We start from the raw sequence: 25,866 nt of genomic DNA, 5'->3' as shown, positions 1-25,866 counted from the left end.
GTTGTGTTACGCAATTCGTCGATGAATATTATGGTGCCTTGCCACGTTGGCGCTTGGCACATGTTGGGCAAAATATACTTGCATGAGATTACAAACTGGTACATTCATCTATAATTGCATATGATGGGCGTCGATTGTATGATATTATACAAATAGCTGTAATCATAGCTCATCCATTATAGATCAACATAGAGAAGGCTTTAATACTACTGCGTTTTATGCTATTGTACGGGAAGTGCGGTCCGCGTGTAATGTCCGGCGGTCATTAGTCACCGTCATGTGACGTCACACCGCGCGTGTCGTGACACCCGTGACACTCGTGACGGTCGCGACAGGACACGCTGTTAAAGAGCACTTAACGCATTGTTAGCTTTGCAAGTTTGGGGGCTGTCATAGTGTATTAAAAATACATGTATGTTATTAAGTTGAGCGTTAAAATGTATTTCATTAAGTAAGAACTTTGATTTTCAAATAAGAGATTTAATCCAAAGTTCGGAGCAGAGGACGCTACTAGCACTAGCTATCCGACTAACATCCAACGTGTTACGTATGTCATATCAGAATATTGACAGAAACGGTATCAAACGTCTGACAAAACTTTTTATAGTAATTATAGGTCTACCAGAATCTGATGGCAAAAAGTGAGAAAGTAAATTAACTCTAGCAATACCGGAGTAATAGGAATAAAACATTTTGATCCTTTTTTATCCTTAAAGCGGCTGATTGTGTGTGTGAAACATGCAAAAATATAAATTTATCCAATGATCAAGGATATTTTTTGATAATCTGCTGTAAAAAATTGGCATCGGATTCTGGTAGACCTTTATATAATAATTTATTATACTGATGCTGCTTCTAGTGTGAGAACATTGCAGTAATATATCCTATTGAATATATCGTTACTGATATTCAGTTGAGAATTGGAGCGCTGATTGCCGGCAGTCACAGTATCGCTGCGGTATCGCACAATCTGCAGCCGGGCACGGAGTCCCCGCAAGAACCAATTAAACGCGATTGTTTGTTGGTCGATTGCACATCGATTACTCGCAGACGCCCGTAGCCTCCTCGCGCCTGAATCATACCACCCGGCCATCATGCATCATCATCACTTCATGCGTAGTCATGCGTTATAGTCGTCATGGACGACAGTTGTCTCAAATGACTAATCTATGGACGCATCTATCACTGTCGGATGGAGGCCTACAAGATCTAATGTCTTGCACGTTCCTTGCACGATATCAATTTAATCATCTTGATTGGTTGTTGATTATTACTATTACGAATGCCACGAAAATCGTCTTCATTGCATTTAATTCTAGGAAAGATTTGTATAAAACATTACAGTTTTATTCAAGCTTAACCGCAGCATTAATATGCATAATAGCTCACTGTCTGGAGCTGCTGAATATTGTATCAGAAGGAAGGTTATAGTGGTGGTCGCCCGCGTCGCCGGCCGCTGGGAAATCTGCTACCATTGTGCTGGAGAAATGAAAAGATTGTAAATATAACTACCAGTAGGGACCGGGACAACTCCGTTTTACAGTGCACCTCAAAAGTATGAAAATTTATGTACCTTGTTTCCTAACATAAGATGCATATAAGATGCGTTTTTCGCAACTGGATCAACTTAGGAGACACAGCCCAAGTAGCATTTTACTCCATTTAAGAGTTCACATTTAGTTTACACGTGTACTTTTAGAATTAATGTAATGTTATTGTGGATCATCCGTGATGTTTATGCTGTATTATTGCGATAAAATTCACCTAAACCGGTCTAAAGGCCTTTTATAAGTGAGATACATATAAACTACTATTGGAAATAAATACACTACAAATTAATGTGTCATATTTTCCGCCCTTATTTTGTCTTACTCGTAGTAGAAAAACTCTCGTTAGGTGTATTGACGAGTGGAAATATGACAACTGAGGTGTGAAATATTGTCGACAGCTGTTTTCGACTCATTACACAACATGTATAGACATTGATTTCGGTTCCAGTGGCTCCGGTAATGTAATGTGGTTTTATTTGGACAAAAATAAGTCCCTCTGTGGTCACATAACAACCTTAGGCTGCGTCCCCATCAGACACGGCACGGCGCCGCCACCGTGTTACGGCACGACGACGCCACCGTGATACGGTACGGCGCCGCACCGTGACACGGTGCCGTGTACGGTGCACCGCGCGCCCCTATTCTGGTGAAATTTCCGAACAAAATTTGTGTCCAAACTTAAACGAGGCATAATATGAAAATACATATCAAAGTCGCGTAATGCAAATATTGTCATGTATACCGAGGAAATTTTATCTATAATAAATAATAGATACAATTTCCTCGGTTTCTTTTTAACCGACTTAAAAAAATATTTAATGATTCTTTTTCAATCTTCATCTTAGTAACAACAAGAGAATAATTTTTTCGCGATCCATATCCATTATCCAGACAAGCACTCTCGTTCGAGCGCAAATATCGACTGAATAGGGTTAGGGACGCACCGTACGCGGCACCGTGACACGGTGCGGCGCCGTACCGTATCACGGTGGCGGCGCGGCGTCGTGCCGTAACACAGTGCCGGCGCCGCGCCGTGTCTGATGGGGACAGAGCCTTACATACATATATTGTGACGTTTTCAATGTCATGAACATTGAAAACGTCTTCGGCAACGAGAAGTAAAACTGTAATCAATATCTTTGAATCATCCAAATACTATGTCTCTCGATACTCAACATTAATCTTTTGTTTCGAAATGTCAGGTGGTGTTTAGCTCAAACCACGGGCGTATATATATAGCTTTGGTAAGGGGGGGGGGGGGGGGGGGTCTCTAACGTAAAAAACGGCCAAGTGCGAGTTGGACTCGCCCATGAAGGGTTCCACAGAGCAGAAATTGGTAACGTGTTTAGAAAATCAAAAGTATTTTTTTAAATTTTGAATATCGGAATGTTGAATATAATATTTCTTATTTATTAAAAAAAGTATAATGCGCCACAGTATAATAATACTTAATTATTTTCACAAGTAAGATGGATAGTAATTGGGGGGGGGGCATGGTTCAAACGGCGAAATGCGAGGCACAAAACTTTAGATAAAATGTGAAAATGAATTCCCTTAAATACATTCAGAACGTTAAGTTATGGTGTATATAATATTTACTTGATAGATTAATGAGGTCGATTACAAAACAAAGACTATTTCAACCTAAAATTGATAAAATCTTTTGCATGAAACTAGTAAATTCATTAAAATTTCGTTAGCAGCACATTTCAGTTTCGTTTTGTTTGTGTTGTAGTCGGAGCCGGCACTCGGTGTTGTGATCTGCGGACTGCGGTGCGAGCTCCGACTGCTGTTTAATTTCAATAAACTTTGTAGTTTCGATCAAGTTTTCAAATAAATAAGCTGAGCTCTCGTTGGTGGTGTACTTACAAACTTTCTCATTTAAATAAAGCTAAATTTAGTATCAGAATATTTATAGCCTATTGGAGGAGATCACTTTTAACCTGAATGAGGTTTCATGTTATTTTGTAGGAGACATTGCGTCGAAAGGGTGACTCGTATATAAAGTCAGTATGTCAGCGCGGTTTTACCGTATGTAACACGAGGACGCCTTTATTAAATTCGCTAAGAAGTGAAGTTTACTGCACCTGTACTGTACTGTGCTGTACGAGCTTGTGCCGTTTTAGTAAATTAAAAACTAAGTAATTGATGGTCGGGCGTGTTCGGTCCGCTTTATATATTTAATACTGTCCAACGTAGTGTTGGGATATAAGGTTATCGAACAATTTAAGAATCGAGCTATATTTTTTGATATTTTTGTAGCTTTTAACGATATTATCGTACACGTTTCTTTCGATCACGTCTTATGTAATACAAAGTAGCAAATTAAGTATCAGAACAAACGTTAAGATTTAAGGCAAATACTTTTATGTTTAACTTTCTTTGTTCTATTTATGTCTCAACCGGGTCGAGATGTGAGATATCTTTTTAACATTTCTTTTACTTTGAATGACTTAAAAGGTTTCAAAGGCTTCAGAAATACTTTTACTCCCAAGTCCCAATGTTTATTATCAATCTCGCTCGCGTTTCCATTGTAACAGAATAAAGACCGATTTATACAAAGTATATTACTTATTTGCTTACATAATATTTTTCAATTTCATATAGAATCAATATGACCTTTATATAAATGGGTCTATTGATCATTATAGGCTGTTATATAGTTACACTCATAATAAGTTAAAAACTGGATAATATTATGTTATAACAAGCATGTGACTATAGAACTTGGCATTGACGACGGCAACTTGGATTAGACGACGTGATTTACTGTCTACTTTGTGCTATTGTGTGTCATTGTATGAGATAATAAATAATTTGCAATTTAAAAGAAAAGCAATTAAATTCATCGTCTCGATAAATTTTTATCGGCAATCGATTTTTAAAGTGACATCCCTATGTTCGTGTGCACATGCACGCGACAAGCACAGTAGAGCACAGTGTAGCACAGCACAGAGCACCTTATGGGACGTGTATTGTGCAACATGCCAGCTGCGGCCCGGCGCAGCGAGCGAGTACAACAAGTTGACGAGTGGAGTACAGTCAAAAGGAAAATGTTAAGCTTCGTTTGAACCAATTTAAAATTTAAAACATACTACAAAAGGTTTAATTTCAAATGAAAACAAATTGTACGATCAATTTTATTATTAATTAGCGTATAATCAGAAATCTACTGAATTAATTTGAAATCTTTTTTTGTAATATTAAATTGTTTTAGTATAATTAAATTATAATTTGTAACGAGTTATAAAACAAAATAATTAGCGATAAATAAAGAAACATAAAGTAACCGAAATATATTCATTACGTGTCGGGCGTTACTTTTGTAACTTGTACAAAATATCCTGAAATCTCGACCCAAAAACGTCACTCCTGACATGTCTCATTACTCACAGTGTGAAATGTTTACTCAAATCACAAGCCATTATTTGTTATGATGAGGCCAAATGGGCTCAAAAAGAAGCAGACTGTTTAGCTTATCATGCTGTCTAGAAATATTAAAAAGTAAGAAAAAGTAAGAGCTAAAAATGTTTAAAAATCTAAAAAAAAACGTTTTATAATGTAATACAGCGTATAATGTCTTCAGCGAAACACAGCGCAGGCGCTGTTTCACGCCGGTTTTCTGTGAGAACGTGGTATTTCTCCGGTCGAGCCAGCCCATTCGTGCCGAAGCATGGCTCTCCCACGTATATTATGTTTATTGATGTGTATTTTGAGGTCGGCCATGGGATATAAATAATAGAATTGACGTATGATCGTTAAATCACAATAAAATACCGCAATCTTAACATGGATTTTGTCTGCGAGATGATTTAACTACATTTTCATTAGAATATTATCGATGATATGATTTTGGATTATTGTCTAGCCCTACTAGACAAGTGGCAAGGGATTATTGTAAACGCCAACAAAATGTATGCGATTTGACATAAAAGTCATCGCTTCGCTAACGAATACTAATTTGTCAAATCTCATAAATTTTGTTGGCGTTTACGATAATCGCTTGACACTTGTCTCTAGGTCTAGGTACAGATTTCTATTATTTTCCCAAGGTCTAAAGATTTAAGGACAAGTTTTAAGTCTAACGAAGAGATATCGGGATTCAGGCCTACGGAAAATAAATAGGTTAAACATAAAACTCTTTTACGTAGCACTGAGGCGGTTTGTATGAAGAGGCTTATCTCTTTGTTAGGAAAATTGTTTCTATAGAATATTTTGCTCATAATATTAATATACTCCTCCATGAGTGTTTGGAATTTTCGTGTCGGAGTGTACATGACGGTTTGTCGGGATTATAGCACGATGTATGTCGGTCGCGCTGACAATAAAGAACGGGGAGACGAGGGGGGGGGGGGAGGGCTGCTCATTTGCATTTACCTTCTTTTATTTATTGTCTCGAATGGGACCAGCCCTCGGCAGTCACTGCCAACGTAATAAAACGCTTAACCCAATAATATAAACTTCAGCTGACACGGCTGATCGGGCCCGCTACACGTGGTTCACGTTTGACGTATATGAGAAGACTATCAGGTATTTGATTGGAAACGGATCGGATATGGCTTCGTTCCGTGTTCGGTCTGATTCGTTTTCAATTAAACAAGCAATGAAGTTGCGTAAAATATAGAATGGGGGGAACAGATTGGTCACTTGGATTGCAATTTTACCTAGTACTTGAACAAAACAGGAAGGAAAGAAATTTGCAAGGTAAAATTTCCTCTTTGCTGTTGCTTGCAATGATATTATTTGAGAGACATATTGAAGTGAAACAGTGTATAGACAGTAAGTGGACAGTGTATAAAGTATCTAAGACAGTAAGCGAGCTTCGTCTCCGGCCCGGAGATGTTTACTGTGCACACTGCACAGTACAGGCTTCAAGCTCGCTCACTCCCAGCTCCGAACGCAAACAAGATCACAAGTTTTTGAAGCTCAGAGGAAAGTCACTCATTTTAAAACGTTCCAAAGATAGATTATTATTGGCTTTGTTATAGAATACTTATTAAACATACATACTTTGTTAAGCTGTGAAAAATAACAAGGTAAGTTATCTTGACAACTACATGGTGCAATGCTAACTTAATTCATCTAGATTCTAGAATAACTAGACACTTTTCTTGCTTGTATGTATGTATGAGCAAGTACAAACCTAGCTCCTAATTACACGAAACTAGTTGAAAAGTTAAATGAAAATACTGGCATTCAATTGTATTGTGTTGTAAAAACTTTGAGTACGCTACCGGTAAGTCGGTTAATTAGTTGTAAAAAGTGTAACGAGACAGAACGACCAGCGGACAGTTACTGCTATAAAGTCGCTTTATTTGTGAGGCGAAAACATTTCATTACGCCGCGTGTTCCTTATGTTAAAGGTAAGTTTTTTCGTGTGTTTCTTGGGTTAAAAGTAGGTATTTTCCAGATACGTACCATGTGTAAAGGTAAGAATTTTTCGGGTGTTACTTGTGTCAAAGGTAAGTCTACTGAAGTGTGAAAGGCATATTAACTTATGCCCTCCCCACGCGCGGAAATAGCTTATCCGTCAAAGTGTCTAATCAAACGGAAGTAACATTGGGTGACGGGTGTCGACGACTCACTATTTCGCAGTTACAGATGTAACTATAGCTGTTCCCCGCGACTTCTTATGCGTAAAATATTATTCTGCCGTAATTGTGCATTTTTTCATGATAAAAAAGAGCTTATATCCTTTGCCGTGCTTCACTCTGTAGCTTGTCAAAAAAGAAGACGCCGAACACAAATTTTAAATTAGATAAAATATTGAAAAACTTTATTAAACCAGATATGAAACGTGCCAGAAAAATAATATTTGAAGTGTAAAAACGTTGTCAGTGGAAGTACGAGGCGAAAAAACCACCATTTGATACTGGTTACGAGATTAAAATTTAGTTCAGAGTCTACTTTTTTGACAAACTGTATGTCTGTAATTTTTTTATAAAAATCTGTGGTGTAGTTTTAAAGATCTGATCATATTTTGTAGGGTCAGCCAGCGGGAAGCGACTTTGTTTTATACTATGTCCAAACTGTCACACGCGTGTGGGACGAGCACTTATGGTGTGGTGTGGGTCGGGTGTGTTGTGGTCACTGGTGTGGTCGGGTGGGGTGTGATCGGTGTGTAATGACCGCGATGACACTTGGCCGGTAATTGCCGCCATGTTGGAACAATTAACACGTCTGCTCCTCCAGCCGTGGCGGTATTGAAGTTTGATAGTTTATAGGATATTGGACACTTTGTGAAGCATCGTTAGGGGGAATAAACGATATTTGCGACCCACAAGATGTAGGTACATAATGGACGTATTCTCATACGCTTTGCGTAGGTGTTAAGTGGTTTATATAGTCTACTGTCTACACTCTATGAAACAATAACCCCGATGTAGATTGTCATGAAAGCTCAGAATTAAACTTTCTTTGTCACCCGTAAATCACTGCATTATATCGCGTGTGTTTTCAAGTTACAATGAAAATGAGCGAATTGATTCCACATTAAACATGTAGACAGCTCTCTCCTGGGATTAATATCTGCCATTAGGTGCGGATCTGTACATCCGCACCTAATGGAGGCCTGACAAAACAGTCGTGACGTCACAAAGGCGGTATCGATAGCGTACAAGGATATTCAAATGTTGTGTAACAGTAATCCATTACGGAACAAAGCGAGCCTCCCGCAGCTCGCGAACATTACTCACTGCCGCTCCCAATATTCCGGATTGCAGAGCTTCCCGTCTGACTCGGAGCCGTCAACCTGACGACCTGTCAACCTGACGACCCGTCAGCCTGATGGCTGTCAACGGCCCGTCTTTTGCATCCCCGAGCTACGCAAGGAAATGAAAAAATCTAACGAGACAACCCTGAACTTTTAATGGCCGTGTTTTCGTTTCTAGGAATTTCGGGCAGCGAGTAATTTAAACGTTGTACAATAATCATCTCGGGGCTCTCGAGTTTAATATCGAGTACAAAGTGCGAGTAGCACTCGTCTAACTTATAAGCTGAAAACTTAAACGAGATTAAATCTCTGTGAGGGTATTAGTAGACAAAGACTGGATTACCGGCGGCAGGCGACGGCATTAATAACGCATGTGTTGCCGGTCGTTCGGCCGTCCAGTGGTCAGGCCCCGGCGGCTCCGGCTTAGTGAGGAAACTCTGAATATATCAATATTCATATCAAACTAGAGTTATTCCAAGTATTCATATTAAGCCTTCGTGCAGGAGATTACAAATTTGTTACCGAAGGACTTGGAATCGAATGTAATTAATATAATATGATGGAGGTAACATTTCTCAGTATCAAATATATTCTGAAATTGATAGCCCTAATTTGATGCGCACAGAAATAGAATGATCCTCGACGTTCGGAAAATATTTTCTAAAAAATTTACTCTGAATTATTTGATTTAATTTGAAAAAAAATGTGGTGTAAGAAGGAGTTTACTGGCCTTAGCCATACGAGACGTATAACATTATCTGGGTCGAACAAAAATGACAGAGCTTTTATTTGATCACAAATCACGCTGTAACCGATACGTCCACTCAGCCAAAACAATTATTGACTCACCAATCACTTCGTTTAATTGGTCAATATTTATTTTTCGACTGGTTACAATCCTTTTTAATTGGTAAGGTGCTATTTTTTTGTCTGTGTATTTTGTTCATTAAATTAAACACTTAATTTTTTTACACGCGCAAAAAAAATCTCCTGTAAGGAAAATTACTTTACAGGAGAATTTTAGCTATTTTATGGGTAAAAATAGCATTTATACAATTTAGAGATAATAGAATTTATACAAGAACTTTGCATATTCTATAAAACTGTAAAAAGACAAGCCGATTGTCTCAGCCGACGGGAACGTCTCGAGTATTTATGCCGCGCGAATATTATCTCTATTTATATGAATCGTCGAATCGTAATACTCTGACGGTCACATCTGACACAGCAGTGTAGGTTATTACTCATTAGGCAGCTGCAGTACTAAATACTAATAATATTATGTTTGTTAATATAATATTAATAGAAATTACAGTCCTCTTGTTATCGGGCAAAAAAACTAAGGAAACCACTTATTATGTTAATAACACAACGAAGATTTGATTGAGAATATTTTATCATAATTTGAATGAGATAGACGCCTTCATCGCTGGTCTTGTGAGCCATGAAGAATATAAAACATAGATAATTGACAAATTGACTAATTTCTGAGTAGGACAAAATTATATAACTGAACTGGCTAACCCAGCAAACGTTGTTTTGTCAAATGCATTATTTCTAGATCTACACGTTAAGCGCATTTTCAACAAAATTGGTAACGACGATTCAGAGCAACAGAGATTAGATAGACTTATGTAGTAATCAACGAATGGACGAACAGGTACTTCGGAGGCCGGACAAAGTCCATAGACATCAACAAGTATTGTCGTCAAGTAGATTTCGCTTAAAATACATTATCAAAAACAGTATTGCTTTGATCGTAAATAATAATTTGACTCTAATGGGAGTCTTTTGCAGGCTGTACAAAATTAGATCACTACAAACTACAAAGTTAGCCTAATTAAGTCAATTATTCGTGAAGGAATATTTCCCGGAAAACAGAATTAATTCTACACCCAACTTGTTTCCATTATATTTAATAAGATAAAAAAAAATCAAAAATATTAATTTTCTTGAAATTTACATATTTGCAAGGTGGTGGTGGGGTTCCCCTTTTAAGTAGAACTTAGATAAGATAAAAATATACGTACACAACACAACGAATTTATTTATTAAAAACATCTACACAGGAAAATAAAATGAATTATGTTTTATTGTATTTTATACAAACGTGTGGTGACTTCGGTTTCGTGAGAAGTATTGTAAGCATATGCTACCAACTAGTAACATTTTGGCACCGAGGTATACCGAGCTATACCAGGTATACCAGGTATACCTGGTATACCGTGGTTCGGAAGGTGCTGAGAGAACTCCTGATTCTTTATAGATACAAGTTTGGGAGTTTCGGCGTTGTTTTAAGAACGGAAAGCATATTACAATCATTATCAGCATCATCACTACCATATTACACTATGCGTCGTCGATTATGAGCCTATTATGACCCTGTTATTGGTACTTTTCATAGTCTTTTAGACCGAGACTCGAGTTTGCCAAGCGATAATTGTAAAAAATCTATACTTAATATTATAAACCTGAAGAGTATGTTTGCTTGAACGCGCTAACCTCAGGAACTACAGGTCCGATTTAAAAACTTATTTCAGTATTAGATAGCTTATTTTTTGAGTAAGGCTATAGGCTATCTCTATCTTAGCGTGATAATTCACGCTAAGATTAATACGACCAAAGAAACTCAGAAAAATGTGGGGAAAACGGGGGAAATATTAGAAAGGGTTTATCTCACGAGCTACTGGAGCAATTTTTATGGCAAAATTTGGCACAGATATAGAGTAGACCACGTGAAGAGAGTAGTTATACGTGGGAGAGCCATGCTTCGGCACGAATGGGTCGGCTCAACCGGAGAAATACCACGTTCTCACAGAAAACCGGCGTGAAACAGCGCTTGCGTTGTGTTTCGTTTCGCCGAGTGAGTGAGTTTACCGGAGGCCCAATCCCCTACCCTAATCCCTTCCCATCCCATTCTTACCCTCCCCTATTACCCTATTCCTTCTAAAAGGCCGGCAACGCACCTGCAGCTCTTCTGATGCTGCGAGTGTCCATGGGCGACGGAAGTTGCTTTCCATCAGGTGACCCGTTTGCTTGTTTGCCCCCTTATTTCAGAAAAAAAGGGACATAAGCTATTTTTTATGGGAAAATGTAGGGTTTCCGTAAAATTCCTAATTTACGCGGGCGAACTCGCGCGGGACATCTAGTTTTTAATAATATTATGTTGCATGTAACAATAAAATGATGTTGTCAAATAATCAATTGTAGTGTTTAGGCTTTAGTTTCCAGCGTGCTTTCGTGCACCACATTTGTCTGTTTTGTCATTTGATAGTAAATGACAAAACAGACGACATGAGACTTATTTATATACTGTCGGTAAATCCAGTCTACAAGTTGATTAGAAAGTTATTTCTTATATTAAAAAAGAAGCAGGAGATTTCATAATTATGTCTCTAATGAATGAAGTTTTAACGTTGTTCGTGGCGGCCGAAAAGGAAGATCTTCCGACCGAGCGAGATAGCATATTCGGTCAGGCCGAAGCCCACTGACGTCATTTCAGACGTTGTATATATCTTGCCGTTCTCCGAAACTTCCATAGCGCGATGCAGGATTGTTAGGTGAATTGTGGGTACCGCCACAAAGTTGTAACAGAATATTATAATAAATTATATTGGATGGGATTAATTAAATAATTAATTATTTAACTTTTTTAAAGTACTAATACAGCTGAGTATTTTATTCCAATTATAATATCGAGCAAAAAATGGGAAGACAAATCACGTTTGTTTTAAAGGAGCCCCCTTAATTATTTTTATTTTTACTGTTTGTTATTTTTACTGTTTGGTATACTATATACTGTATAGTCTCTCAAAATTTAAACTCTGTAGCTATTACCATTCTTGAGATGTAGCCTGGAAACAGACAGATGCACAGACATCGAAGTCTGGGTCAATTCAGACCGCACCGCGACGAGGCGAGGCGAGGCGCGGCGAGGCATAAATTTGTATGGATTTGACAGATTTCAGTTGCGTGAGACGTCTTGCAAATCTGTCAAATCCATACAGAAATGCATCTACGCGTGGCGTTGCGGTCTGAATCAACCCCGTCCCGTTTTTACCCTTTGGGTACGGAACCCTAAAAAGTGTACGTCGGGCTGTGTGGCAAGTGAACTTAGACCGAACTTTAAACTAACATGTAATTGAAAACGAAACTTGTGTTCGTGTGATTTATGAGCTAAGTTCATAGCGATAGCTAAGCTACGACAACATTCCACCTACAACCTGCAGGGTTAAAGTGTTTCGAACTATTTATATTATTAAATATGAATAAAGCTATATGATGCCCGCAACTCCGTTGCGCCAAAATTCGTTAATCGCGCGAGAACCGTACATTTTTCCGGGATAAAAAGTATCCTTTGTTTTTTCCCGGACTCAAGGTATCTTCATGCCAAATTTCAGCTTAATCATTGCAGCCGTGGAAGCGTGAAGAGGTAACAGACAGACAGACAGACAGACACACTTTCGCATTGATAATATTAAGTAGGGAAGTATGGGCGAATCAAATAATATTAATCAAATAATAGTAAAAATACTGTTGGCTTGGCGCTGAGCAAAAACAACTTGAAGTTAGCGAGCATGAAACTAGTGCCGTACTCCCTACCACTCAAAGTGCGCCCAACTTCACACCGGTGCATCCCCTCCTGTTTCGTGGTTACTACGTTGGAGAGCTCGAGGCAGTCTCATCGGTATCGCCAAAGTGTTCACTTGTGCAGTGCTCTAGACTTCTAGTGGTCATAATTATTTAGAAGTTGCATTCAGTGTTTTAAATATAAAACTAAGTACTATAAGTGCTGATTTAGCAAAACTAATTAACTAATGGAAGTACCTTGTGATTAATAAACTAAGTAATTGGTGTGATTTGGTGTTTTATTTACATCAGAAGTGGTCGTGAGCCTACGTGTAAAATGGGCCGAAAATCTCGCCAGAAAAATAAGAGGTCCGAGAAACGGAAGCGAAAACGTTCATCGAGTAGCTCAAGTTCGAGCAGCTCTCCAGGAACGCCGCCCCGCCCAAAGAAAAAGGTACAAAGAGAAAAGCAAGTAAGTGACTACACAAATTTAGCTTTGAATGCGATGGTACCAGAGTTTGATCCCTTGAATGACAGGATAGACAATTGGCTTGAAATTGTAAATTTACATGCAAAGACGTTTAAATGGCAAGATGAAACGGTTATTTTCCAAGCTTTAAATAAATTGAAAGGTACAGCAAAAATTTGGTACGATTCTTTTTTGAAAAACGATTGCAGCTGGGCAGGCTGGTCTTGGGCTGTCTGGCGTAAAAAACTATTAGAAACTTTTCAAATACAAAGAAACATGTTTACTTTGTTAAAAGAAATAACAAAGAAAAAGCCTAATCATTTCCAAAGTCTTTACGAGTTTTGTTTTGAACAAAAAGCTAGAATTGATCGCTTAAACCTTAATTTTACCGAATTTGATATAATCTCGATTATAATTGGAAATATAGGTGATCCTAATTTGAGTGCGTCGGTAGAAGCCGGTAATATTAAAACGTGTAATCAGCTCGCGTCATTTTTACACGGTCGCGTGTACGAAATTAATAAGGCTAATTTTTCGGAGCCGAAAGCCCACAGTTCTAATATTAGCAATCCTAAACCGTTAATCGATAGAAATAAAAATCGGAATAATTTAAATAATACGTTGACATCAACTAAGACAAATAAGCCAATTAGCTGTTACGTTTGCGGCGGTAATCACAAAAAAATTGATTGCACTCGAGAATGTACCATTTGTGGGAAAAAGGGTCATTTAGAAAACAATTGCTATCATAAGAAGGCAACCGTACCACCAACGAAAACTGAGAAAACAGAAGAAGTTAAGTCTGTTTCAAGTTCTCAATTGAAAGAAAAATTCATTAAAATAGCTTCTATCAATAACAATTCTCAAGAAGTTTTCATAGACATGGGAAGCGATTGTTCACTTATCTCTGCCCATGTAGTAGATAAATTTAACCTTGAAAAGCATACTTTGCCTCAGTTAATTAATTTGCAGGGTTTTTCTAATACTTCAGTTTCCTCAGTTAACGAGTACGTTGTAGCGGATTTAAAATTGGACAATGTCGAATTAAATAACGTAAAATTTTATGTAATGAATGATTTATCGGGTTGTGAAGTATTGATTGGAAGAAACGTTACCGAAGATAGTTCTATTATGTATGTTCGAATCGGAGACATTCTTAATTTTAAAAAGGTAGATACTCTATTTTCTATTAATGCTCCTTCTGAGTATATACACGAAATACAAAAGATTCTTGATGAATATCCCGGTTCTGTTTCAACAAATATATCAACATTAGGAAAAGTGTCTGGATTTGAGGCTGAAATAAAACTTAATTCTGAAACTCTTGTTCAGTTCAGACCTTATAGATTAAATGACAAAAATCGTGTGATTATGCGTGAAATGATACAGGAACTATTGAAAAACGACATAATTCGCGAAAGCAAATCACCCTTCGCTAGTCCAGCACTATTGATTGACAAAAAGGGAGGCGAAAAACGCCTGTGTATTGATTACAGGTCTTTGAATAAAGTAACAGTTAAGGATAAATATCCCATGCCCCGGATAGAGGACTTAATAGACAGACTGAAGGATTGCGAGCATTTCACAAGTTTAGACCTCAAAAGCGGCTATTACCAAATACCCCTTAGCTCTGATTCAATTGAAAAAACAGCATTCATTACAGAAGACGGGCAATATGAATTTGTTCGGATGCCTTTTGGAATATCTAATGGTCCCTCAATTTTCCAACGCATGATGAACAAAATTTTAGGTAATCTCAGATTTGGAAATGTAATTGTTTATTTAGACGATGTCCTTATTGCCACTAAAACAGCTGAAGAAAATTTATCTGTTTTAAAAAAGGTGTTAAATATTTTTGTACAGCATGGATTGACTTTAAATTTAAAGAAATGTTTTTTCTTGCAAAAAGAAATTACATTTCTTGGTTATGTTGTTAATAACAGTGGCATTAAGCCTACACCAGAAAAAGTTAAATCGATAAAAGATTTTCCAACACCTAAAACTGTCCATCAGTTGCGTCAATTTTTAGGACTAGTCAATTATTTCCGCAAATTCATAAAAAATTGCGCGATTCTCTCGTCTCCTTTGACAAAACTTTTAAAAAAGGGTCAGAATTGGCGCTGGACCGACGAACACGACAAAACTGTCCAAGTTTTAAAAAATGCTTTGACAAATGATTCTATTTTAGCAATATTTGATCCCCAAAAACAGAGTATATTATATACGGATGCTAGTAGAGATGGTATTGCCGGTATCTTAGTACAAACTCATGAAAACGGTGTTGAGAGGCCAGTATATTATTATAGTAGGCAGACTACTGAAGACGAAAAAAAATTGCATTCTTTTGAATTAGAACTTTTGGCAATCGTAGCCTCTTTACAAAAATTCAGGCTCTATCTGTTAGGTTCAAATTTTAAAATATTTACTGATTGTAACGCGGTAAGGTACGCATTGATTAAAAAAGAGATAATACCTAAAATAGCTCGATGGGTACTCCAAATTCAGGAATTTTCTTTTGAAATAATTCATAGGCCCGGTGAAAGAATGCAACACGTGGATGCATTGTCTAGAAACCCTACTGAATGCGTTAATGAAGCACGACCTATTATGTCAATTAATGAAGAAGATTGGCTTTTAAGTGTTCAGGAACAAGATGTAGAGCTTTGTAAAATCCGCGATATTATATTGTCAGGAGATGCCGAGCTTAATAAGCAAATTTTTAATGAGTACGAAGTTCTAGGTAACAAACTTTACAGACGCACTCAATTCGGACGCCGTTGGGTAGTACCTAAAAATTGCATTTGGCAAGTCATTAAGTATAACCATGACGATATTGGACATTTCGCGTTGGACAAGACTTTGGAAAGAATTAGATTGTCGTATTGGTTTTCTCATATGAAAAGAATCGTTACCAAATATATAAATAACTGCCTAAATTGTTTATATAATAAAAGTAAATCTGGTAAAAAAGAAGGTGAGCTTTACCCTATACCTAAATATGCGCGTCCTTTCCATACTTTGCATGTGGATCACTTAGGGCCATTTGTCAAATCAGTAAAAGGTAATTGTCATATTCTGGTACTAGTAGATGCGTTCACTAAATTTGCGTTCATATTTGCTGTACCTGATACCCGCACTGAATCAGTACTGAAAGAACTAGAAAGCCTATTTAAAATTTTCGGAAACCCGAAGCGGTTGGTAACTGATGCGGGCACGGCTTTCACATCAAAAGCATTTGTCTCTTTCTGTCAAGAGAGAAATATTCGAAATCACACAATTGCTACGGGCATGCCGAGATCAAATGGCCAGGCTGAACGATACAATAAGACCATTCTAGAAGCTTTGCGGGCTTTAGGAGCCGATAATGAATACAATCGTTGGGATGAAGTACTTACAACACTGCAACAAGGTATTAACAGTACTTTACAAAAAACTATTAAAGCTGTACCGAGTGAGGCATTTTTTGGGTATAGGCTGAGAATGGAAAGCGATAAATACCTACCAGAGCATGAAGACTTGATTGATGTTACAAATTTAAGGGAAGAAATCGATGCCAGAATTAAATCTAGTGCAGAGTACCAGAAACAGCATTTCGATGCAAAAAGAACCACTGCAAGGAAATATCTAATTGGAGATTTGGTTTTAATAAAAATTCCATCACAGCAAAACGATGGACGGAGTACTAAGTTATTACCTATCTTCAAAGGACCTTTTAAAGTTTCAGAAATTCTTGGCAAAGATCGTTATCGTGTTACTGATGTTACAGGAAGCCAAAGAACTAATAAGAAATATACAGGTATTACTTGTGTAGAAAATATGAAGCCATGGATTAATATTGATAATTGGGATAATGAGTAAGTGTTTTATTTTAATTTTTGGTCAGATGTTGGCGAAAAAAGAGTAGCTTTTGTTCATGAAATTATTTGTGATTTCAATATGACAATGATTCTGATATGTGCTATTCCTAAAAAAATACAAACGGGACTTTGAGTCTGGTAGTTTGTATTAGTGGAGGTGGTGTGACTGAGTTAACTGTCAATAAGAATCCTGTTGTGATTGTGGAGCCTGTGACTCTGGAGCATTCACAACTTGTATTCAGAGAAGCCCTTTTTCTGTATGTGGAGCTTGTGACTCTGGATCATGCGAAATTGTGGTGTTGACATTTAAGCTCAGACACACTGGAACTTGACACTTGTGGGATGGACATATCGATTCATTGTAAACCAACGTTACTGTTACTACTTCTTTATTTGTATTTATCTCAATAGTTAAATTTACATGTTGTTCACAGAAATAGGTGTTAATGGAGATGTGTCTGAGGACAGCCACCAGCAGGAGGGCCGGATGTTGGCGCTGAGCAAAAACAACTTGAAGTTAGCGAGTATGAAACTAGTGCCGTACTCCCTACCACTCAAAGTGCGCCCAACTTCACACCGGTGCATCCCCTCCTGTTTCGTGGTTACTACGTTGGAGAGCTCGAGGCAGTCTCATCGGTATCGCCAAAGTGTTCACTTGTGCAGTGCTCTAGACTTCTAGTGGTCATAATTATTTAGAAGTTGCATTCAGTGTTTTAAATATAAAACTAAGTACTATAAGTGCTGATTTAGCAAAACTAATTAACTAATGGAAGTACCTTGTGATTAATAAACTAAGTAATTGGTGTGATTTGGTGTTTTATTTACAATACCATTCATATTGACCTCTCTTTCTTTATCAATCTAGATGCAATAGATTTTTGACTATGCTTAAAATTGTCTGGTATATTAATGTTTTAAAATGCCTTTCAGTTGCTCATGTATGTTAAAACGAACGTAATATTGAAAACCCCCACTTATATGGAACTTGTTAAATTAAATTAAATTAAATTTTCCTTGTCGTGATACATTTTCTTTCAGCAAGCCGGCAACAACTTGTTGAAGTGAACGCGCGGACCTCGCGCCGCGTATCAGCTTACATCGATAACTTACTTGAAAGTATATAGGTACTCTAAAGCTTATACACGCTTAATATTATTTTGACGAGATAATAATCAAATGGTTTAAAATATTATGAACATTATTTGACGATAAAAATACTAAACAAGACGTTTTAACAGATTTAAAGTCGATTAAAAAAGTTACAAATAAGTAACAATATTTTATTTTCATTAGAATTAGCTCTTCGTCTCGCGCAGATAAAACAGATTTCCATACGTGATACCGATCCAAACATACATAACAATGCACACAACCTGATAACGCCGGCGAAAATAGAACTCAAAATGTAACAAATAATTTTAAAAACTTACTTGTAATACGCCACTCCTCGGCTAAAGACACACAACACAGTCTACATGCAAGCACAGATAAGGTAATTATAATATATTTAATGTTTAGTAGTTCGTATGTATCGGAGAAAGTTTTGGTTCGTCAAGCGTATGGTCGCACGTCCGTTCCGCTAGAGCGCGCCGCGCCGACTGACTGTCGTAGAGCGGCCGCTACGAGCGCTACGCCGTAGCCCGTAGCACGCACCGCGTAGACCCCGATTTGTATGCGCGGACACCAGCAGATTTTGAGTGGGATTGTGACAATAACCACGTTTTGTAATCAAATTATTTTTGGGTAATATAATTTTGTATAATACTGAAATGGTCAAGATATTTAAAGCATACTAAACGAAATATAAATTGTGGAAAAATTTTAACTGCTGGAAAGTCTTGAGACATTTTTTTCTACTTGTAAATCTTTTATGACATTGATCTGCAACGATAGCTTAGTAAAAGTAATGTAATCTGTAATACCATAAATATTTTATTTATATCTAAAACACGATTTAAAGACTTTATGTTCACATAAAAAATTGTAGGCAAATTAAAATTTAACCGTTTAATATTCAAGCTTGTAGTTGTCGCCTCCAATTAGTTTAAGCACCCTTTAAACCTGTGAACACGAATTACAAGCGATTTGCGGCACGCGCTCGGCGGTCGGCGGTCGACGTGATGGCCGCGTGAGCGCAGTTCAGTGGACTAATATAAGTTAAATTTAAAGAAAATTAAATTATATTTAAATCGCGTACGTTGTGTCCTTTATGCACAACATTTTCATTTTAAATGTAATACTCTGAGATACTTTCACGATCAAGGAACGTTCCTTATAATCAAAATAACAAATTTTGATATTTTATTTGAAGATGTATACCTAAATTCGGCGTTTGAACTTTAGGAAACTTCTTTTTTGACCTCCGGCGACGACACGCTAGCCACTGAGCCTTCTGTAAATTCATCATATTGTACACGTAAATATTTTAATTGACCGGTTGTTAAATCAGGCTCTAACCGTGATAATAATAATAATAATAATCCCCACACCGGTTTCGGTGACGGTGGCCAGTTTCATTGAAACCAGGCCTGTTTCGCAGGAGTAATTTTATAGTGCCCAAGTGTGTGCGCAGTACACAAGAGTACTCTCTATTCCTTTCACTCTCATAACCCAGTGGGACGGAAGGCCGACACGACCGGCGAGAGATCAGGCGCAGGACCGACTTTTTACATGTCCATCCGACGCATGGATCATCTTACTTGTCAGACAATTAGGTGATCAGCCTGCACTGTCCTATGGTTACTTGGTAACTTGTTAATAATATGTTTCCAATCGAACCCATGACCCCCGAGTCAAGAGCCACGCTCTAAACCACTAGACCACGGAGGCGTTATCGTTGTTGGCATTATAACCGTAAACACCCATGTCGGTTATACACCCCGGTTATATCCGGGTGTGCGGCCCGGCAACACATAATCAGATTCGCCCAATTGGTCGGGCGCTGTTTATTTCATTACCGCGCCGCCGCACGCCGCACGCCCGCCGCCGCCCGCTGCCTGCCGCCTGCGCTCGTCCGTAATCGCATTATACCCGCGCCTGCCAGATCACTCATCCTACGTTTCCAATTCTATAGTGCCACTTTAAGTAGTAAGCTACAAAAGTGGCTAAATGAATCTATGGCAACCGTACCCCCAGCCGACTTGGAGCACATGCAAGGCAAGAAAAACGGCAACATGAAAAATAACGATTATTAAACAAATACGTTTTATAAGGTTTAAGTACTTTGTAAACAAACAATTATTATTAAAATTATTACTTGCGGAGAGGTAAAATCATTGCTTTCAAATAAATGTAGGTATTTTGAAAAGAATTCTCCTTCAAAGTTATTTAATAAATAACGAGGCAAGACTCATCCATATATAGGTGTATTATCACGTTATAAACCACCTCGCTAGCTCGGCAGGATGTATGTTATGCTAATACCCGCAGTACACTGTAATCTGTATAGTGTAGAGTTGTAGACTGCAGCATATACTAGCGTATATGTATAGTGGCGGCGACTAACGCCGAGGTGCGAGGAGTGCACCTGTTGCGCCGCGCCGATGTTGTACCACGCTGATCTGGTCTCATACTTGTGTAAAATGGTGTGGACTGCAGATACTAGGCTGTTCATATAGGATATTTCTAAGAACAGAAATGCATATTCTATGTCCTCTCTAGGTACTTAGTTTATTAGCCTATGTAAGTATGAAGACGTGACAGGTAGATAGACAGTTTATATATAATATACTATGTTGCCCGCGACTTCGTCTGCGTCAACATAGCTAACAAAGATGGATAGTCCGCTAACAAATATGAAAAAAGTAAAATATAACCCCCTCCTTTTTGGAAGTCGGTTAAAAAGTAGCCTAAGTTACACCTTACTACATCAGCTATCTACCAAAAAAGTTTCAGAGATTTACCGGAACAAACAGACAGACAGACAGACATACAGACAAAAAATGTAAAAAATGTTATTTTGGTGTATGTACCCTATATACATTCATATGCATCTAGTAAAAACGGTTCTTTCAATATAACAAACAGACACTTCAATTTTATTTATATGTATAGATGTATAGATAATGTAAGAATAGATTATTTATCATAAAATTAATTCTTGATGAGCATGGCTTAACATGCTTAATGAATGCTCATATATATTATAGAATGTTATATAATATCAATTTTATCTAAAACAATATAAGTAAGTAAATAATGCGCGAAACCAAAATCCTATCTTACATAACCTTTAACCAAAATAAGTATTTTTGGTACTTGAACTGACTGAGTGTAACCACTGAGCCGTCGTCGTCGTCGTCTGTAATAATGTAAGCAATCTTATCGAGTCATCAACAGAAGAACATTTTGATCCTCCTACACTGAACGAGTGTAATTAAAGCGTTTTAATTACTTTACACGGATCGGGGCCAAACGACTCTCAGATTACAACACGTGACGCTACGTGACGCGAGGCGACGCGACGTGGCATCGTTACTGTGACGCGGGTCGCTGATGGCCCACCTGTCCGGCCCACTGGAGAGGAATCCTGATTACCACATTTATATTCGACCCAAATAAATGTCGTTTTTCGTACACCTATGTTTGCGTTCTAGATGCTGTTGTCCCTCTATATTTTTTCATCTTTATGCCTGGTATCGGAGATTTTTTCACGAAAATGTATATATTCGCTAGCGCTTTTGATTTCCTAAACATTAATCACTAACGCTTTTGAATAAATGAATATATAAACGTCTGTCAAAAAACTGTGAAACTGGCCATCAAACCCTTAACACCGTAAATGCCCAAGCGACTTTATAAACGACTAATGTAATTTATACAATATATACTAGGTTCTAGAATTTGGAATAAAACATACTCTCTTATCATCGTGTTTCGTGAAGGGTTACAATTTAAGCATTTTTAACGGCGACTGTTCCAATATCAATTTACAAAAGTAACTTTTATCGAAGTATACGGCCTATAAAATGAACATAATATGACGAACCTTATCTGTCTGTATATAACTTATCGATATTCTCGGTGAAATACGTCGGTACTCGTAAAAACGATATGAAATCAACGCGACACACACAGGTCGTAAAGTAACGCAAGCATAATATTGTATATAAAAGACAGATTACATATGTTAATCAAAACGGCAAGAATTGGTAAAATACACTGTACAATTGATAAAACATACTTTCCAATAAAGAGGAAAATGATAGCATTTTTGATACTAGTGAGAATTAACTACTACACTTGTTATGCTAATAATTATGGCTTTTTTTTTAAATAACAAGCTGTACGAAAAACAAATCCCCATGACAATAAATACCCGGTTGATTCTCCCAACTGTCGATGAACTACGTCAGATTAAGACACGGGTACTTGGTTCAGTTCACTCAATGTAAACTATTTTGTTACACGCGATGAATTATTCAATGGGACATCTACTAATTCTCTGCCCCCCCCCCCCCTACTCTTCCCCCCTTCTTCTGCCGGCCATCTCAAGTTGCTAATTGAAAATTACTGCCCTTTTATAGTGGTCCCACGTGGACCTCGTGTCGCCACCCCACGCGCCGCGTCACGCAACGTGTTGTGATATACTGACCGATATCAACATCGGTTCATTGAGCAAAATTTAATGTTGTATTGATTAAAATGTGTTCTAGAAATGTGACTGCTGGGACTGAATAAAATTACTATTTAATTATTTGCGGTCAACCCGAACCGCCTCTAATATACCCTAGGTTACCATTAACCAACAAAAACATGTCAGTATACACGATTTCTAAATAACTATACCTGCATTTAACAGGGTGCTACTTGGAGGATTGTATTATGGTGTGTATATGTGTCGAGCTAGCGGACGGTCGCGCTCCACGTTATGCACATGCAGCAAATATTAATTATTATTAATATTTTGTGAATCGCGCGGCTGATTGCCGCTGCACGTCCTCATGGCGCTCATGATGAATGAGTTGCTGGCGTTCATGATCATATATTATTCATCAGCATACTGCAGATCTGCAAGTCCTCGTTCACCAGCGAGAATATTTGCCATCGAAACCAGTTGCTTTCTCTGTCAAATGCTTCGAAATACTTGGTCAGAGCACGAATATGCCATCGCGGCGGAGGGAACCGAAAGAAGCGTGCAGGATATAATATACCTGCTGAAGCAGATGGATCCGGATGAGGTGCTGGCTTTTGTAGCAAAAAAACTGCACAAGTCGACGTGGTCCAGTCGTACTCTTTAATTGTGACAATCAGATTCCTGAAAGAAGAGTTGACCGAAGTTCGAGATAGACTGCATGCATCAGAGTCTACTATTAGCGATCTACGCAATGAATTATCACAATTAAAGAGTAGTAATTCAATATGTAGGTCACCTGATGCCGCGTTCGTCACCCGCCGTCGAGGTACGCAGGCGATCATGTTCAGCCCGTCAGCACTTTCAGACGGGTCAACGCACGCGCACGTCATCGCCGCCGACGCCCTCGCCGTCCCCGACGACGCATCTCACCGACCTTCGAGAAGGAGGAGTTCTGGCCGATTGGAGTCGTCTACAGGAGGTTTCGAGGTCGACTCCCGAACACGTCGCGTCCCACGTCGCAGGCAATACGTGTTTAGTGTTAGTGTTAGTTTCAGTATAAATGTATGTATGTTAGTCTATAAGGTATTTATAATAGGGGCCAAGATGTCAGATTTAAATAAATAAATAAAATAAAATAAAACTTTATAATAAATGATGTAGGAAACTGATGAAACTGATTCCAAGAATGACCCACGTCATAAATTTACTTCCTCCTGTCAGATGCTGGTGATGTTAGTAGTTAATGTGAAGGAGGAAGTATGTTAAGTGGCCGAAACTGCTGACAGGCGCGAGTCGCCGCCAACTCATTTTGCCGGAGATAAAAGTTACGGCGAGGCCACGAAATCTAGCGAATGCGACTGCGGATTTCAAAACAACTCAACATGTCGCTGGTGCGTCGTTCTTTACAAATTGCCAGCAACTTTTGGCAAGCTCTGATGCATAGGTATTAGGTGCACTAATTAAAATAATTGTTCAATAAGTACTAAAAATATAAAAGAAGGAAGCGACATCTATTAGAATGTAATTCAGGGTAATGCTTAATAATAGTAATCGCGTTTTACAAGATTACTATTATTAAGCGAGTTTATAATATTACAGCTACAATTCATTGCCACCATTTGAATGCCTGTGTGGCTAGCACGGCGTTGCCCAGTCGATTCTTCGAAAGAAAGTAATGGCAGTTTCTTTCTCATGTCTACATATCTTCTTCCCGAGCGCTACCAATCGACTCGAGTTTCAGAGGACAAAGACAAGAAACTCTTTCCATAGCAACCAATATAGCAACGGTAATCGTATCACAGATTCTAATAGTTTCAGATGTCAAAGAAGCTAGAGTCTGGCTAGCGAAAGATGAGACTTGAAAAAGGCGGCAAATTAAAAAAAATCGACGTGTAGCAATTCTGTCTATAGCCGTGTAGCGATATTTGTTATATATACGACAAAATCGCTACGCTTATCGCTTCCGCGCGGCGCGTGTCCGTCTCCCTTACAACCGGTCGCCGAGCGCGCCGGCTTCCAGAAACGACGAGCGCACACGCCACTTCGCTGTAGGCTCTCATACGCACCGCCTGTGTCCCTGCTACTTAGACATTTAGCTTACGTAGTTCGATCATTTTGTCTTTTCTCATAATTTCATCTCGTATTATTATTTGTGCTTTTCTATACTATCTCCTGTGCTATTTCTCACTCTTGTAATTTCACTGTGCTTTATCTTAATGTGTATTCATCCTCATAATAAATTTCATTCTGTAAGTATTTCAATCTTGTTTCCTTTCATCTTTCATATTCATTTAGTGTTAAGCGCTTCACGCATTATAAACCTATCCTCCTTATTTATATTGCTTACACATCGGGTTCGAATCCCGATAGCGGAGTATTTTATAATTATATGTAAGCCGTAGGGGATAAATATTATCAGACATACAGACCGACAAATTTAATTCCGAACTTAAGTACAGACAGACAGATCGACAGTTAGGTGGGGTAAATATTCTTTAGGATATTTGCCTCAAACCTACAGCCGGAATCTGTTCTGAGGCCGGAATAATAGTTTTGATCTACGAAATATGAATAATAAAAACTAAAAAACTTCATTATTCGTAGTTCGTAGATCAAAACTATAATTCCGGCTATAGACAGGGGTGCTATACATCGATTTTTTTAATTTGCCGCCATTTACTCCACACTGGCCATGGTTTTATAGCCAAAGTGCCATACTAAAAATAAAAAAAAGAATCAAGAATGTAAATGAAACATGTCAAAAGCGGATAAAAATGGTCATGCTTGATATATAGGTTTTTAAAAGCGGAAGAAATCGAGATATGAAAGAAACTTTTCCTCCGACATTTTCCGGTAAAACTCTCAAAAAAAATTTTTTTTTCCAAAGAAACTTCTTTCGTTTGTCTATTGATGGTGTGCTAGGGTAGCTGGTGTTAACGCCTAACGGTGCTGAACTAGCTGAAGGTACTTCGCTGTGCGTGGCGTCCGAAAAGGCAGATCTTCCAACCGAGCGAGAAAGCATGCTCGGTCAGGCCGAAGCCCACTGACGTCACTACAGACGTTGTTAATATCTTGCCGTTCTCCGAAACTTCGATAGCGCGATGCAGGATTGTTGGGGGAATTTTGGGGGAATT

The 25,866-nt window shown here is 38.2% G+C and overlaps 1 protein-coding gene across 1 annotated transcript in view; it reads right to left on the bottom strand.

The window, feature by feature from the left end:
• The window catches only part of LOC121731638 (somatostatin receptor type 2-like), a 113,597-nt gene extending 94,855 nt beyond the window's left edge, over positions 1-18,742 (bottom strand). Inside the window, exon 1 of the mRNA XM_042121183.1 lies at positions 18,588-18,742. The gene's annotated coding sequence lies outside the window, so the exon portion shown is untranslated. The remainder of the gene's footprint in view (positions 1-18,587) is intronic.
• Positions 18,743-25,866: the final 7,124 nt, after the last annotated feature.

The sequence above is a fragment of the Aricia agestis genome, chromosome 11 (genome assembly GCF_905147365.1).
Source record: "Aricia agestis chromosome 11, ilAriAges1.1, whole genome shotgun sequence".
In the NCBI taxonomy this organism is placed as follows: Eukaryota; Metazoa; Arthropoda; class Insecta; order Lepidoptera; family Lycaenidae; genus Aricia; species Aricia agestis.
This window is presented reverse-complemented; position numbering and strand designations above follow the sequence as displayed.